Source organism: Zosterops lateralis (genome assembly GCF_965231275.1).
Source record: "Zosterops lateralis genome assembly, chromosome: Z".
Lineage (NCBI taxonomy): Eukaryota > Metazoa > Chordata > Aves > Passeriformes > Zosteropidae > Zosterops > Zosterops lateralis.
In genome coordinates, this window is record NC_139800.1 from 11,254,668 (window position 1) to 11,269,214 (window position 14,547).

Genomic DNA, 14,547 nt, shown 5'->3' on the forward strand with positions numbered 1-14,547 from the left:
AAGCAGAGATATTCTTTCCCTCCACTCAGCCCTACTGGAAGCATATCTGGAGTGCTGTGTTATGTTCTGGGTGCCTCACTACAAGAAGATCATGAATCATTAAATGAGTGCAGCAAAGAATCATGAAGATGATTAAAGAAAGTGAGCATACAGGAGAAGGCTGAGGGCTGGAACTGTTTAGCCTGGAGAACAGAAGGGTGAGGTTATCAATGTGTATAAATGCATCTTGGGGAAGTATTCATAATGGAACCTGCTTCTTAGTGCTCAGTGACAAGGCAAAAAGCAATGGGCATATATTAACTATTGAAACATATGAAATTTCATCTGAACACAAAAGATCACTTTTTTCATGTTTTAATTTTTATTTATTTATAAACCATGTGCTTTAAAAATAATATTTTTATATAATTTATATTATTTAAAATAATAATAAAATAAATAATTGTTGTTATTATTATTATTTTATTATTGAGTGATGGTCAAACACTGCGCCAGGTTGTCCAGAAAGACTGAGGAGTAGCCTATTGGTAAGTCCATAACCTGGTTTGACACTGTCCTGACAAACTACTGTCTGAACTTGCTTGAACAGGCCCTGAACTAGATGACCACAGAATTCTTCAGAGTTCTTCACAGAAGTTCAGAGATTAGATGATTTGCTCTTGGTTAATTTGGTTCCCAGGAGACTGTGGTGTCCTGGACTATTTGACTCTGGGGAGAAAGGTTGGAGAAAACATACATCTTGAACCATGCTATTTATGAAAATGTTGAAAGAACTTTCTTTTCATATTCATGGAATAAGAAGATTTCTGAGATGGAACAGTCAGGCAGTATACAAAACCAATTTCCTACACAACTCTGATGGCATAAGTGTTCTTGGAAGAGTGTGTACTTGTTCAATGTTATATAAAATATCAGTATGATGTCCTTGTTATGGAACTAGTTTATATCAAGTTTTTACCTTGAGCTATGATTGAATTAACTCAAGCAATAGCAGTGACCTGGTGAAGCAGGATCACAGAGAGGTAGCAACCCTATCTGATCCCACTATAAGATTACAGTATCAAATGTTATTATCATTTGAATTTCTACCCATACCTTGGCAATTCAAGTGATCTGAGTTTAAATAGTTCTTCTACTGAGGTTATTCTGTGTAGATGGAGGTGTCAGAATTTAACTGTATTTAAACTGTACTTTGATTTTCGAGAAGATAAGCCTTGTGAAGAGAAGATGGTTATAGTAATAAATTTATACTGTTGAATTTATTAATAAAAAAGTATATTTCGGTGGTTGTTTGGCTTTCTGCTTCTCAGTGTGATTTGCTCTAAGACTTTTATTCATTCTCCTTCTTTCTTTTTTAATTTTCCTGCATCCATTGTTTTGAATATTTAGATAGAGCAGTGCCTTGTTAATTATCAAGTAGGTCTTTAGTAGAACTTTCCATATACTTTTATCAACACAGTAATTTGTATAAGCTTTTTTAAATGAAATCATGATGTACAAACATAAGAAGACCATGAAATTATGACTTCTGTGTGCATTCTGCTTTACTTACATTTGTCAAGTTATATTTTTTACAATTATATGCAACAAGAAGTTTTTGATTATTATTACTTAATAGAATATAAGCATCTAACTTGAGCAGGATGGTCTCACTAGTTCATGGTTCACTAGCTCAACAAATTGACAGCTTTTGATGGCAGGAAATTGCAATATTTTTAATAAATCACCATAAATTGCAATTTATTTCCCTGTCTTCCTTCGACAATATTATTCAAAGTATTCTCTATATAAAACTATAGGAATTCTATTTCCTTATTGGCCTGAGAAAACAAAATAGAACCTTCCTCTCTTTGTAGTTTTCTTCCTTTTAAAAATTATTCTGAACCAACAGATGCAAATGAAGACTCTTTGTCAGGGACTGTTCTCAATTATCTTTACTTGGGAGCATAATAGATACCTGTTTGCAAGGTACTGGGCTAAAAAAATCAAAGGTAGTTCCTAGTTTTATGAAAGAAAAAAATTGCTGAAGTTAACAATTCCACTGATTTTTGAGTCTTAATACCAGGCTGGATGGGGCTCTGAGTAACCTAATGGTGGTTGCCCTGCCCGTGGCAGGAGGGTTGGAATGAGATGATCTTTAAGTTTACTTCCAACCCAAATAATTTTGAATTTTATGATTTTAAGACACTTCAAAAGATTCTATGCTTTACCAACTTTGTTGACAAGTAACAAAAATGTACATGGAAAATACAAAATTATTGTAAGTATGTAGTAAAGGGGTTTTTTAGTGACCTATTTCACTATTTTACTCAGACTGGAATTGGGAGTGTTCAACTGCAAAAATCACCTCAATAGCCAGCAGTGAAAAATCAAATACAGAATAGAATAGAATATTAAGTACAATCTAGAAAGATATAGAGAACAGAGTAATAACTGGGATGCATTTAAAAGCCAAAGAGATTATTTTTTTACAGAAAATGTAGAAATAAAAATTGCAAAGTGTAAGAGGAAGTTGTATAAATAGGTTGGAAAAAAGCACATAAATTAATGGAATTAACTATGAATTCCTAATCCTAAATGCAACAGCCCAAATGAAGCCTCTATGTAAGAACATCTTAAACTTGATTTTAATGAAGAATTATTAGCAAAATGGAGGAGGAACACTTTTAGTCATGGTGTTTTCCTAACACAGTTTCCCTAATCATCTCTTTCAAAGTGCCATCAGATAGGATTCTAGGGTAGGTGTAGAACTAATTTGGAACATATAGCCATCTCTCCCTGTGTCAAACAAGGTAAGAAGCTGTGGTCCTCACATTTTTATTTTTTTTTTTAGTTACAGAGCTAAAACCGGATATATTAATTTATTCTGAATAGAGAGTCAAAAATTCATTTGTTCTGCATACAAATTTTCTGGTGCTGACTGATTACTATAGAGCAAACAGAACATCCTAGTAAAATTTAAGCCAATAATAGGCAAAGAAATAATAATTAAAAGTCTTGTTCATGCAGTAGTTTAAACTTGATGAACTAAAAGGATATGAGCTCTGTACCTTGGGTTGCAATTTTGAAGTACATTATGAAGATTTCAGAAGCTTTTGTTATGTATTTCTTGTTAGTAAAAAAATGCAAGCATATTTATCTTGTACTGCTTCCTGATAAAGTGAATTGCACATTGACATTCTCTTGAAGTAACAGTCATGTCTCCAAAATTGTACATAGCCAAGTTTAGTTTTGTCCTGCTTAAAAAGTTGCTTAGAAACAGCTTGAAATGCAAGAAGTATACCCCAGCAAGAAGGATGAAGTTGTTTTCCCCTTTAAACCACAACTGGATTGCTTTAAGGCAGCTCTGATCCCTGACCATAAAATGATCATACTAAAATAGTACCTTTGAAAACTTGAAAAATAAAATTTTGATAGAAGACTTGGTTCAAATTTCTCTACTTATAGTTTAGGGTCTGTTACAGTGTAACCTTCAGACCCTTGCTCACTCCCTCACCAGCAGGATGGAAAAGGGAATTGGAAGGGTAAAACCTGGAAAACTCATGTGTTGAAAGTAAAGACAGCTTAATTGGGTACACCGAAGCCTCAACACACAAGCAAAGAAAAGCAAGGAATGAATTCACTGCTTCCCATGGGCAGGCAGGAGTTCAGCCATCTCCAGGAGGGCAAGGTCCAACACATGCAACAGTGACTTGGGAAGACAAACACCATCAGTCCAAATGTCCCCCACTTCCTCCTTCTTCCCTCACTTTACATACTGAGCATGATGTCCCATGGTCTGGAATATCCCTTTGGTCAGTTGGGGTCACCTGTCCTGGCTGTGTCTCCTCCCAGCCTCACAGACCCCCCCCAGTCCCCTCACCACCATGGCAGTAGGAGGAGCAGAACAGTCCTTGGCTCTGTGTGAGCTCTGCTCAGCAATAACAAAAACATCTCTATATTACCCACCCTGTGTTCAGCACAAATCCAAAACACAGCCCATGCCAGCCACCAAGAGAATTAGGTCTATCCCAGCCAAGAGCAGTACAACATCTTTCAGGAATACTTGTTCAAGTACAAGGAACAATTGCATTATTAAGGAAGATTATATTCTGTTATTTTGTTTGCCTTATTTTATTTTATTTAATTCAGCTATCTCTGATAGGTTTTTCCTTAAGAAAATGAAACCTTTCAAGTGAATTAATGCTAGATATTCATCAGCTTGCCTAAAATTTGTTGTTTCTTGGTTTTTAAAGTCTGGTGAATTTTATAAAATTCTAAAACTTCATGAAAGTGTATTTAAATTTACAAGTTTCTAGAACATCATAAAAGCAAGAGTAGATATGGCTTAGCTGGCTTACATTTAAACCAGAAATTATTGTTGTTCTCTCTTGGTGCTGCTAGAGATCTCTTTTCAAACTGATAATTTGTTCTGTTCGGCAATTTTCAAATATTACTCTTTTCTGTATCTTCTTTAGGATGGGATATTTGAATATCACTCCTATTTCTTTAAAATTTATTTTCTCTACAAGTTAGGAAGATTATTGTGCTATTCAGTTCCACTCACAGAGAGAGGATAAGGAGACAGGTTAATCCAGAACACAGCCTTTGAAAAACCTGTAGTCTCAAAGCATTTTGGATACATGATACTGGTGGCTTATATGCTTTTTTTTTTTTTCTTCAGCTTTACAAAAATTTTCTCAGGTAAGTTACAAAATATATTCTGGTAAAACTCATTTACAGAAATGAGTCTGTATCTTTTCCTCATGTAATGTTCATTTTATCCCAGCAGCTAGGTTTCCTAAGCTTATTTTGCATGTAATCAATTGTTACGGAACTAGCCTCATTTATAATTTCTTGCTGGAAGGAACATTTTTTAACATATTTTTTTCTTCATCCAGGCTTCCCTAGAATGTGCTAATTTCTAATGGCGGTAATGGAAAATTTTTGCAAATAATTATGCATTAGTTGTGGCAACAGGGAAATTGTAATGCTTTCAGATATATGAATATCCTGAAAAACTCAATCATCCAATATTTGTGTGATCAAAGAATGATAAAAATAAACAGGGTAGTGTGTGTAGAAAAGACAAACAAAACTTACTTAATGATATTGAGGTTAATGTGTTTTAATTTGCATTTCTGAGGACATAATAAGCTTTGGCACAGTCCCAAATATATGACATAACTGGCATAAGGGAAACCTGGCGGGATGAGACTGGAGTGCCCTGCTGGATGGCTACAGGCTGTTCAGCAGGGACAGGCAGGGCAGAAGAGGAGGAGGGGTGCGTTAATGGACGGTTAAAATGCATGGAGCTCAATTTGGCAATGTCAGTTGAGGCAATATCTAATCTGAAAATTTTCAAAATATGTACTGGAAATACAGAGAGGCCAAATCTGTATTTTAGTATATATGCCTAAGTAATCATATGACCTGCTAGATTACTCTGATTCTTAGAGTGGAAAAATAGGAGGTAAAGACTCATGGGTAAAGCTTTATAGTCAGAGGTGGAACTGGACTTTTAGTAAAAAATATTAATTTCCCTTTTGGGTAAAAAATTACCTCTGTACACTGCTTGGCTGTGGTTATTTCTTAAAATAAAGCTCCACTATTAGGGGTTTCCAACATTTTGTGATGTGCTTGCAATGTTATGACCGTATTTTAGCATATTTATTGAAAAAAAAATTACAAATTAATAGTGTTATTTCCAGAAGTTGGATCAGATCAGTGAAAGGATTTCATCCCAGTATTTCTGGCAATAAAGTCACTTGTTTCAGGTTCTGAAAGAAAAATGTTAACATGAATATTTTGTCAGATTCCCCTTGTATGTTTCTGTCACAAAGGTGCATTTACAACAATGAGTAAAGTATCTGTTTCAAAGCTTTCACTTATACTGAAAGATTTGACATATGTGATTCCATATCACTTTTTTCTTTAGGTAATGGGATGGAAGAAGCTTTTTTCCATGTTAGGAAGTTTACTTCTTTGCATGTGTGCATCTCAGCTTCCTTCCCATGCAGAGGCAAATATACCTGAGCACACTTCACAGAACTCCAGATAATAGCTAACAAACTCACTTTTCAATAAAAACAGTTACTATACAATAAAGGCAAGTATGAGTGAGGCATTGTTTCTTGATTTTTCAAGTACAATTAACAGGATAAATCTTGTACTAACATTTTTGGAACATTCTGACAAATGTGTATCTTAGTTATGAATTCCATAGGATTTGAGATTATTACTGAATGAGGTCCTCCTACGCAACTGACAATGTATTCTGAAGTTGAAGTGAGAGTAGTTCTGCCTTACTGAAGCCTAAAAAACCTAGGTCTGTATGCCTACAGGTTTTTCATTATATGTGCAGCAGAGAATGGAGTATTCTTGGCATAGTCTCCTATATAAACAGGTCTGAAATTCAAAACGATATCATCAACATGAGTTTGAATAACTTGCTTCAGGTTTGGTTTTTTTTTTTTTTTTTCTTTTCTTTTTCTTTTTTTTCTTTTTTTTTTTTTTTCTATTTTTTTTTTCTTTTTTTTCTTTTTTTTTTTTTTTCCTTCCTGATTTTGGCATGATGTTTTCATTGCTGAGCATGTCCCTATATGCAGATAATTTTCAAAAAATATGCTGTCAGAAGAATAGTCACTGGAGATAAAAAAGAAGAGCTTGTGGGAAATTTTCTGATTAAAGAAATGCAAGACTAAGCTGCAGTGGTCGGCTACCAAGGGTGCAGCTCCGGCCAGCCCTGCCGCCACCACAACCCGGGGGCCACTTTGCCAGAGGAGTGAGCAAACCTGACCACGGTGTGGATAGTGCGCAGAATAGAAAGGCGGGACTCTCAGGATTTGCAACCAAGGGGGTGCGTGGTCCCCAAGGCAGCGCTCTGAGGAGAGACGCTGACCTTGGGATGACACGGCTCTTTATTGAGTGGGTTACAGGGGTGGGATTGAGTGGGACCAATCATAACCTTTTGCCAACTTGTAACAAGGGAATGAACAAATTTTGAACCAATAATAAGTAACCTGGGGAGGAGGAATGCATGATGAGGGGGTGGGGAAGTTATATAACTTAAAGATTGACATATAACAGAAAACTGGTAAATAACTATTATGGGATGGGGTAACCAGGACAACCAAGGTTTGGCGGGAAAGTCTGAGGGAAGGAGAGGCCATCTTAAACAATAGTAATAATTACAATTTTCCAAAACAATTATAAAACACAACTTATAAAACCAAACTGGAGCAGTGAAAACCCAACTGGAATTGAATTCAAGCACCACCACACTAAGCAAACCATCTAATATATCAGCGCCAGGGCTGAAAACGTTGGAAGTGTACACAAAGTCCTGAGGCTGGAGCCTTGGATTTTAGACCTTTGGAATAGGTAGACCTACTTAACCTCTGACACAGGTGGTAGGACAAGAGGAGACAGCCTCAAGATGTACCACAGGAAATTTGGATTGGACATAAAGAAAAATTTCTTCACTGAAGGTGTTGTCAAGCATTGCATCAGATTTCCCATGAAGGTGGCTGAGTCATAATCTCTGGAGATGTTTAGAAGATGCAGATGTGCAGATGGGGTGCTTAGAGATGTGGCTTACTGTTGGACCTGAACATGGTAGTTTTACAATCTACCCCAAACTTAATGATTCTATGATTCTTAAGAATGCAGCTGAGGATCAAGGAGTGTTTATTGAGTTAGACCTCATTTTTCTGCTAAGCTGAGAATAACCTCATGCAGATGAGTCTGGGAACCTGAAAGTTTGATAGGAAATTCCCAGGGTTTCTGCTTCAGAGACAGACATATTCATACAGCATTATTTTTATGATCAGTTTCATATTGGTTCATTACAAAACTCTGTCCTATATACCTCCAAAATGACAACAGTTTGTTTGAGGAGTTGTTTCCTATAAAGTAAAACTCACTAGATTCTTCTTGTATCTGTATAGTAATATGATTTATTTCTTTGTGTGATATTGGTAGGTCCACTCCTCTACTGGAATTTGAGTCCTTTGATTTGTTCTCTTAGAACAGGTGTTTTTCCAGTTCTTTCAGACTTCCTGTGCTTCCCAGGATTTATCATTTTTAAAGGACATAAGGACCCTTTACTGTCCTTTTTAGACTTTTTCTGTGAAAATAATTTATTCTCTTGAATTAAAACAAGTTTTTTCCTTAGAAAACTCTGCATATCAATGACCTGAAAAGTATTTCCTTTTCATTTGTCTCAAATATATAATTTTCTTCCTTCTAAATACGTAGCAGGAATAAACATGGGTATTCCTTGTACTATTAACAATTCCATTATTTCAATCTGATTAACTATATTATTACTTGACATTTTTAATTTTTTAATGTAAATGAGTACTTTATTTATGCTGAGATGCATAACATTTTAAATAGTGTAATTATTTGAAAACAAATGGAAGAAAGATATACCAAAAACTTATTCTGAACACACATAGAGGCTTTTTTCACTAAAAATATTTGCATCATTAAAAAAAAAAAAAAAAAAAAAGGAAAGAATTTATAGTTAATAAAAGTTAATTTTATTTAACTATGATTTTAGGAGTATGAATCATCATTGTTTTCTCCTTTTCCATACTGCAAGTAATGAATAGCAATAAATCTAGTCACAGTGAAATGCATCATTGAAACGGTCTGTGAATAATATATTCTCATTTACTTTTTAATAAAAATTAGAGAATCCAAGAGCAAGAACATTTACTGGTATGATAGTTTCCTTGAGTTATATTTTCAAAGTATTTAAATAGTTATTGGAGAGGAAGAAGTGAAGAGAATGTAGGAATGGAAAGCAGAGCATTGCTTGAAAGAAGAGTAGTGTATTTAGTCTAGATATCTAAAATAACTATACTTATAAATAGTGGTTGTGGATCTCAAACACACTCCCAACTCATGGAGAATTGTATCAGTTCTCCAGGTATAGAAGCCAAGGCATGGTGATGGTGAAAGCATTGTCAGTGCCATCAAAATTCAGAGTAAAGCAGAAAAGGAACTCCAGATAATAATACTGTCAAGCCAGCACCTTTTCTTTGTGTCCTGTAAATATATTAATGGTTCATAAAACACTAAGTACCTAGCCAGGGTCTTTTTAGAGGAACTGTTTGAATACTTAAGGTAATAGTAAATAATCTTATACCATCTTTTAATAAAGCATAAAATCATTATTTCCTATTCTAAGTACAAGTACAAAATTAATATTTAGGTGTTTTCATCAAAATATTCTGTTGTAAATGAGAGAATTATTTGGTACAGATGTTGGTAGCATTATTAGAGATTATTATTTTCTGACTCAAGCCAGTCTTGAGTCACAGAGCTGAGTCAAGAAGTTGTTTTGTAGGTGGGATAGTAACAACCCTATTATTCATTAGGAGAAATGGTGTCAAACCTCTAAAATGAGCCTCTGGCTCTTTGGTACTCAGCATGCCTCTGGGCTGCAGGTAAACAAACTGAGGTGATTACTTTAGCTTATTTTTCAGATAACTTATGATTCAATTCTGCTATTGTACATGACATTGAAATGCAAAAGCACAAGGTGCTGTGTCCTTTCCCCCTCCCTGACTAGTATTCTTTTAAAGAGCATTGTGCTGCATGTCAAAGTTGTTAGAAGAATGACTGCAGCACTGGGTTTTTAAAGTCCTTTCATATTTGCCTATCTGTTCTTGGAAGAGAAAGGAAAAACTTTAGGATACCAGTAGTCATTTGATCCACATCACAAGATTGAGCTCCAATTGGAAAGAATGGGAAGCTGTGCTAGGGGGGTTGGTTAGGGATGACTCAAGAACTGACGATACACACTTTGTTAGAGATGTTTACTGTGATGCTTTTAAAAAAATATTTTTAACCAAACACTAGGGAAGGTTAGAAATAGATAATCTTGTTAAGTGTGTCAAGTGGTCTGCAGAGAAGTGCCAAAAAAACCAGTCTGCATTTCAGTGTCAGGATTCTTTACTTTTTGACTTCTCTCAGGCTGTTTTTATTTTCTGGCTGACTTGTGATATGTGGCTGACTTTTGTTCGTTAGGTTACAGTGGCTTATTTTTGCACAAAAATCTATGCCTACTAATGAGCAATTACTGATAAGAACTAAGAAACATGCCTGCTAATTAGAAGGCTAGCAAATGATCCCTTGAGCATTAAGTTAACCAACCAGGAAAAAATGAAAAAAGGAAACAGACATTTTAAATGTCCCAGCCCAGAGTCTGCTCTGGACAAAAAGTGTTGAAGTAAGTTAATTGGTATCTGAAAGGTTGCCATGTTCTAGAATTCAGTTAATTGGTTACAGGGCAGGGATTAACAGAGAGTCTTCCAGACCTTTAAGGTAAAAAAGAAAGCCTAATATGTTTCATTTAACTGATTTCATGAACAGACACTTTACAGGAACATTCTTTTTCTTTTATGCATTCTCAGAGATAAGAAAATGTCAGGAGCAGAACTGTTTCTTGTTTTCTTTTTATCAGCAATCATGGTTTTGGATCATTTTATGTAGCAGATGATGCACCTGCCATTCCAAAGCTTGGTTTTCATTCTTAGTGAGTCGTTTTGTGCTAGTGACAGCAATGGCTTTTGCTATGCTTGCTCAACAATTTCATAATGGAATGATGGTATAAATTGCCTGAAATTCTTTTAATACATGTAAAGCTTCTTAAAACTATGCGGAAAATTTAGACAAATCTACCAAAGCACGTTTCTCTTCTGTTTCCTGAGATGCATAAAATCATTATGATGAACATTTCTGGGTTTAGATGCCTTAGTATTTGTACTTGAATAGGTGGCCAGTTTTTCCACAAATTGATTTAATTTTCATTGTCATTGAAATAAACATCAGGTGCCTATTATTTAATTTCTCCAAAACTTGGCTTTAATTTTTGTGTTGGAATTTTTCCATTTCTTTCTGGCTTTATTCAGATCATATTCCTCTACCTCTCTAATTTTTGAATAGGAATTGAAGAAGCTGCCCAGTGAGCTCACTTTCTCGATTCAGCTATTTAGTTCTGACTGTATGTGGCTCCGATTCAAGGATTTTTTATGATGTTTGGACTTCCCCCAAAAAACCCCAACTGGTGAAATGTATCAGGAAACCTCATGTGATAGACTATTTTTAGCTTTGATATCAGCATTTTTCATTTCTTGCAGAGCTATAATTAATTTAATTATTGTTTTTAATTTATTCAGCTGTCTTAAATATACACTATGCACACACTGAAAATGCAAGCATGAAGTTAAACTTCTCCCTGGGTGACTATAACACATTAATTCTTGTCGTATTTTTACAGTGATTGATTTTACTGTTGCTTTCCTTCAGAGTATTTGCATTAATGCATATCATTTTATAATATTTGTTTTCTTAAATTATATTGCAGCTGAATTAAGAAAAATAGCTGAATTATTAATTAAGATTTAATGATTAAAAATTGGAAACCATTTGCTTACAGCAACTGCTCAAGCTCCCAGTACAAAAGGAGCTCTCATTAATGTAACTGTGGTGGGTTGACCTTGGCAGGATGCCAAGTACACACCAAAGCCATTCTGTCACTCCCTCTCTCAGGAAAGGGGAGACAAAGTATGATGAGAGTCTCAGGGGTTGAGATAAGGCTGGGAAGAAGCCCCACTCACCAGTTACCATCACAAGAAAAACTGATTTGATCCAAGGAAGTTCAGTATATTTCCAATCAAATCAGAACAGGTTAGTGAGAAAAATAAAATTAAATCTTAAAACCACCTTCCAACCACCCCTCCCTTCTTCCTGGCCTCAACTTCACTCCAGAATTCTTACCTTCTCCTCACCAAATGGAGCAGGAGGATGGGGAATGGGGGCTGCAGGCAGTTCACCATGTTATTTCCACTGCTCTCTCCCTCACCAGGGGACTACTTGTCACACTCTTCCCTTACTTCATTTAGTGGTGCATCCCATTGGAGAAGGTTTTCCACAACCTGAGTCCTTCCAATAGGCTGCAGTTCTCCATCATGGGTCCTTTCCACAAGGTGCAGTCCTTCAGCAACACACTGCTCCAGCACGAGTTCACCATGGGGGTCACAATTCCTGACAGCAAAGCTGCTCCAGCAAGGGCTTCTAGTGGAGTTACAGCTTCTCTTCAGGCATCCACCTGCTCCAGAGTGGGTCCTTCCAGGGGCTGCAGGTGGATCTCTGAATCCCCAGGGACCTCCAGGGGCTGCAGGGGCACAGCTGCCTCACCATCGTCTGTGCCATGGGCTGCAGGGGAACCTCAGCTCTGGTGCCTGGAGCAGCTCCTGTCACTTCTCCCCTGACCTGGGTGTCTGCAGAGCTGATGCTCTCACATGTTCTCATTCCTGTCTCTGGCTGCAGTTGCTCAAGGGGGTTTTTTCCCTTTCTGAAATAAATTATCTCAGAGGTGCTACCAGTACAGATAGGCTGGGCAGTATGTCCATCTTGCAGTTGATATTGGCTCTGTCAGACATGGCAACAACTTCATAGGCGCCACCGCTGTAGCCACCCCTTATCAAGCTCTCTCCAAAAATTAAACTTTTTTGAGAATTTTCTCTCACAATGGTGAGTTTGTTAAAGTTTCAGAAACTTTCAGAGCAATATTTTTCCCCTTTAAATCATTACCAGTTGGAGTTTTCTTTATTGAATTATCTGTCATTGTTCTTTGGTGCAGAGAATATTACCATACCTTTGGATGATTAAATTGAAAAATAATGTTTAATAATGTTTAAACAGAAGATTTAATTAGGGCCTCACCTTCAGAGGCCTCCAAGATCTATGGTAGTTGCTTTAAATGCTCAGCTCTTACTATTAGCATGAAATTACTGTGGACAAGAAAGAAAGATGGGAGTTGGGACACCTGAGAAAATATAAGATGAAGTTTCTCTTGTTTTAGTCAAGAGGTGTATAGTTTTAAATACCTGATTACTGCCTTGTGTTTTTTTTTTTGTTTTTTTTTTTTTTTTCTTAATATTTTATTATCAGTCCTTCCAAAAGGTAGATAACTTCTAGGGAAGCATATATATTGTGGGAAAGAAATTCATCTAGTGCAAAACTTTTGTTCCCTATAGAAGTATGAAAAATATCTTAGATAGCAGTGTGCTAATCTCATGATAAAAATACCTTCTCTTTGCTTTTAAAACCACAGATTGTTTAAATCCTAGAAATTTTTTACTATATTTCATCATTCCTTTTAACTTTCTCTATAATGATATAACTTTTTCTATAATGCTTCTAATAAATAGTATTTATTAGAAACTAAGTTACAGAAAGGAAATAAAAGTGTTATCAAATTAATATTCTGAGTATTTTCTTACACAATGGACATTTTTTTGCCTTCATTATAGGTTTCAGAAGAAGCTCTGCATCACAGCACTGAGGATGAAGAGCCTTCCCAGGGAATGGAGCCCTATCTTGTACGGAGATTATCGTCCCGTAACATTCAGCTTCCCCCGCTGGCTTTCAGGCAGTTGGAACAGGCAGACTGGGATAAAAGGAATGATACTGAGACTATCCCAAGGCCCATGACTCTTCCACTGAGGATACCTCCTCTGATTGCCATTACAGCTGCTGAGTCCAGCAGGTAAGATCCAGCAATTTGTTATTTATTCAACATTCCCTGTGGCGGGTACAGGGCTGCAGATGCTGCCTCTAGGAGAGAAGTCTATTTCTTTTCTAAAGCCACTAAATGAAAAAGTTGAATAAAATGTCTGTTACTTCGTGCCTGACACTTGGTAATACTGTTTGTAAAGCTTTTGGTCATATCTAGTAAAACAAACTCTAAAAAATTGTTTTATCAACATTATTAATACTTCATATTCTGAAAGAAGGTTTCTAGGGGCTTGATTAACCATTTATGATGAAGGGGAGAAGGAGGTAGAAGATGAAAGGAGCTTTTTATAGACAGAATTCTTTTTCAATTATACAATTTCAAAATTAGTTTCAAGAAATCCTGAGGGAATTTTACCTGCTCTTGTATATCTACATTATTTGTAACATAAATGGTTTGAAATTATTTGGTTATAGTGATTTCCATAGTAGCTTTTTCATATTACATCTGTGACTTTTATATATAATACATGTTTTCTGAAGTAAACTTTCTGATAACATACTATACTCTGTCCTTATCTTCCAAAATATAAAGTGTTTAGTATGAAAGCTTTCTTACAATGGTGAAGGCAGTACAGCTGCTTGGTGACATGATAATATTTAAGGAAAAGGTGACATGAACACAGTGAGAGCTAAAATGAAGTACTTAAGAATTTCAGAACGTATGTTCTGAGAGAATACTCTATTCTGAATAATATTGTGATGAAAAGAATGTAGGATTTGTAGTACATGAGAAAACCCATAAGTATTCATTATGGTGCTTAGCCAGCTAATATTAACATTGAATTTAATACCACTTCCCATATTTTATTTCCTCCTAGATATCTTTATTTTTTGAAGAAGTTAAACCCATTCTTGAAATATGGTCATAGAAATACTGACTACATCCATTAAAAAAAAAAAAAAAAAAGTAAACATTTATATTGTTTATAAATGAAAGCATTATTTGGAAAGTTAAATGTAATGAAATTTAGT

General features: G+C 35.6%; 1 long non-coding RNA gene across 1 annotated transcript in view; it reads left to right on the forward strand.

The window, feature by feature from the left end:
- The window catches only part of LOC310922622, a 143,337-nt gene extending 129,851 nt beyond the window's left edge, over nucleotides 1–13,486 (forward strand). Inside the window, exon 3 of the long non-coding RNA XR_014592454.1 lies at nucleotides 13,311–13,486. This is a non-coding gene — a long non-coding RNA (uncharacterized lncRNA). The remainder of the gene's footprint in view (nucleotides 1–13,310) is intronic.
- The last annotated feature ends 1,061 nt before the right edge of the window (nucleotides 13,487–14,547 follow it).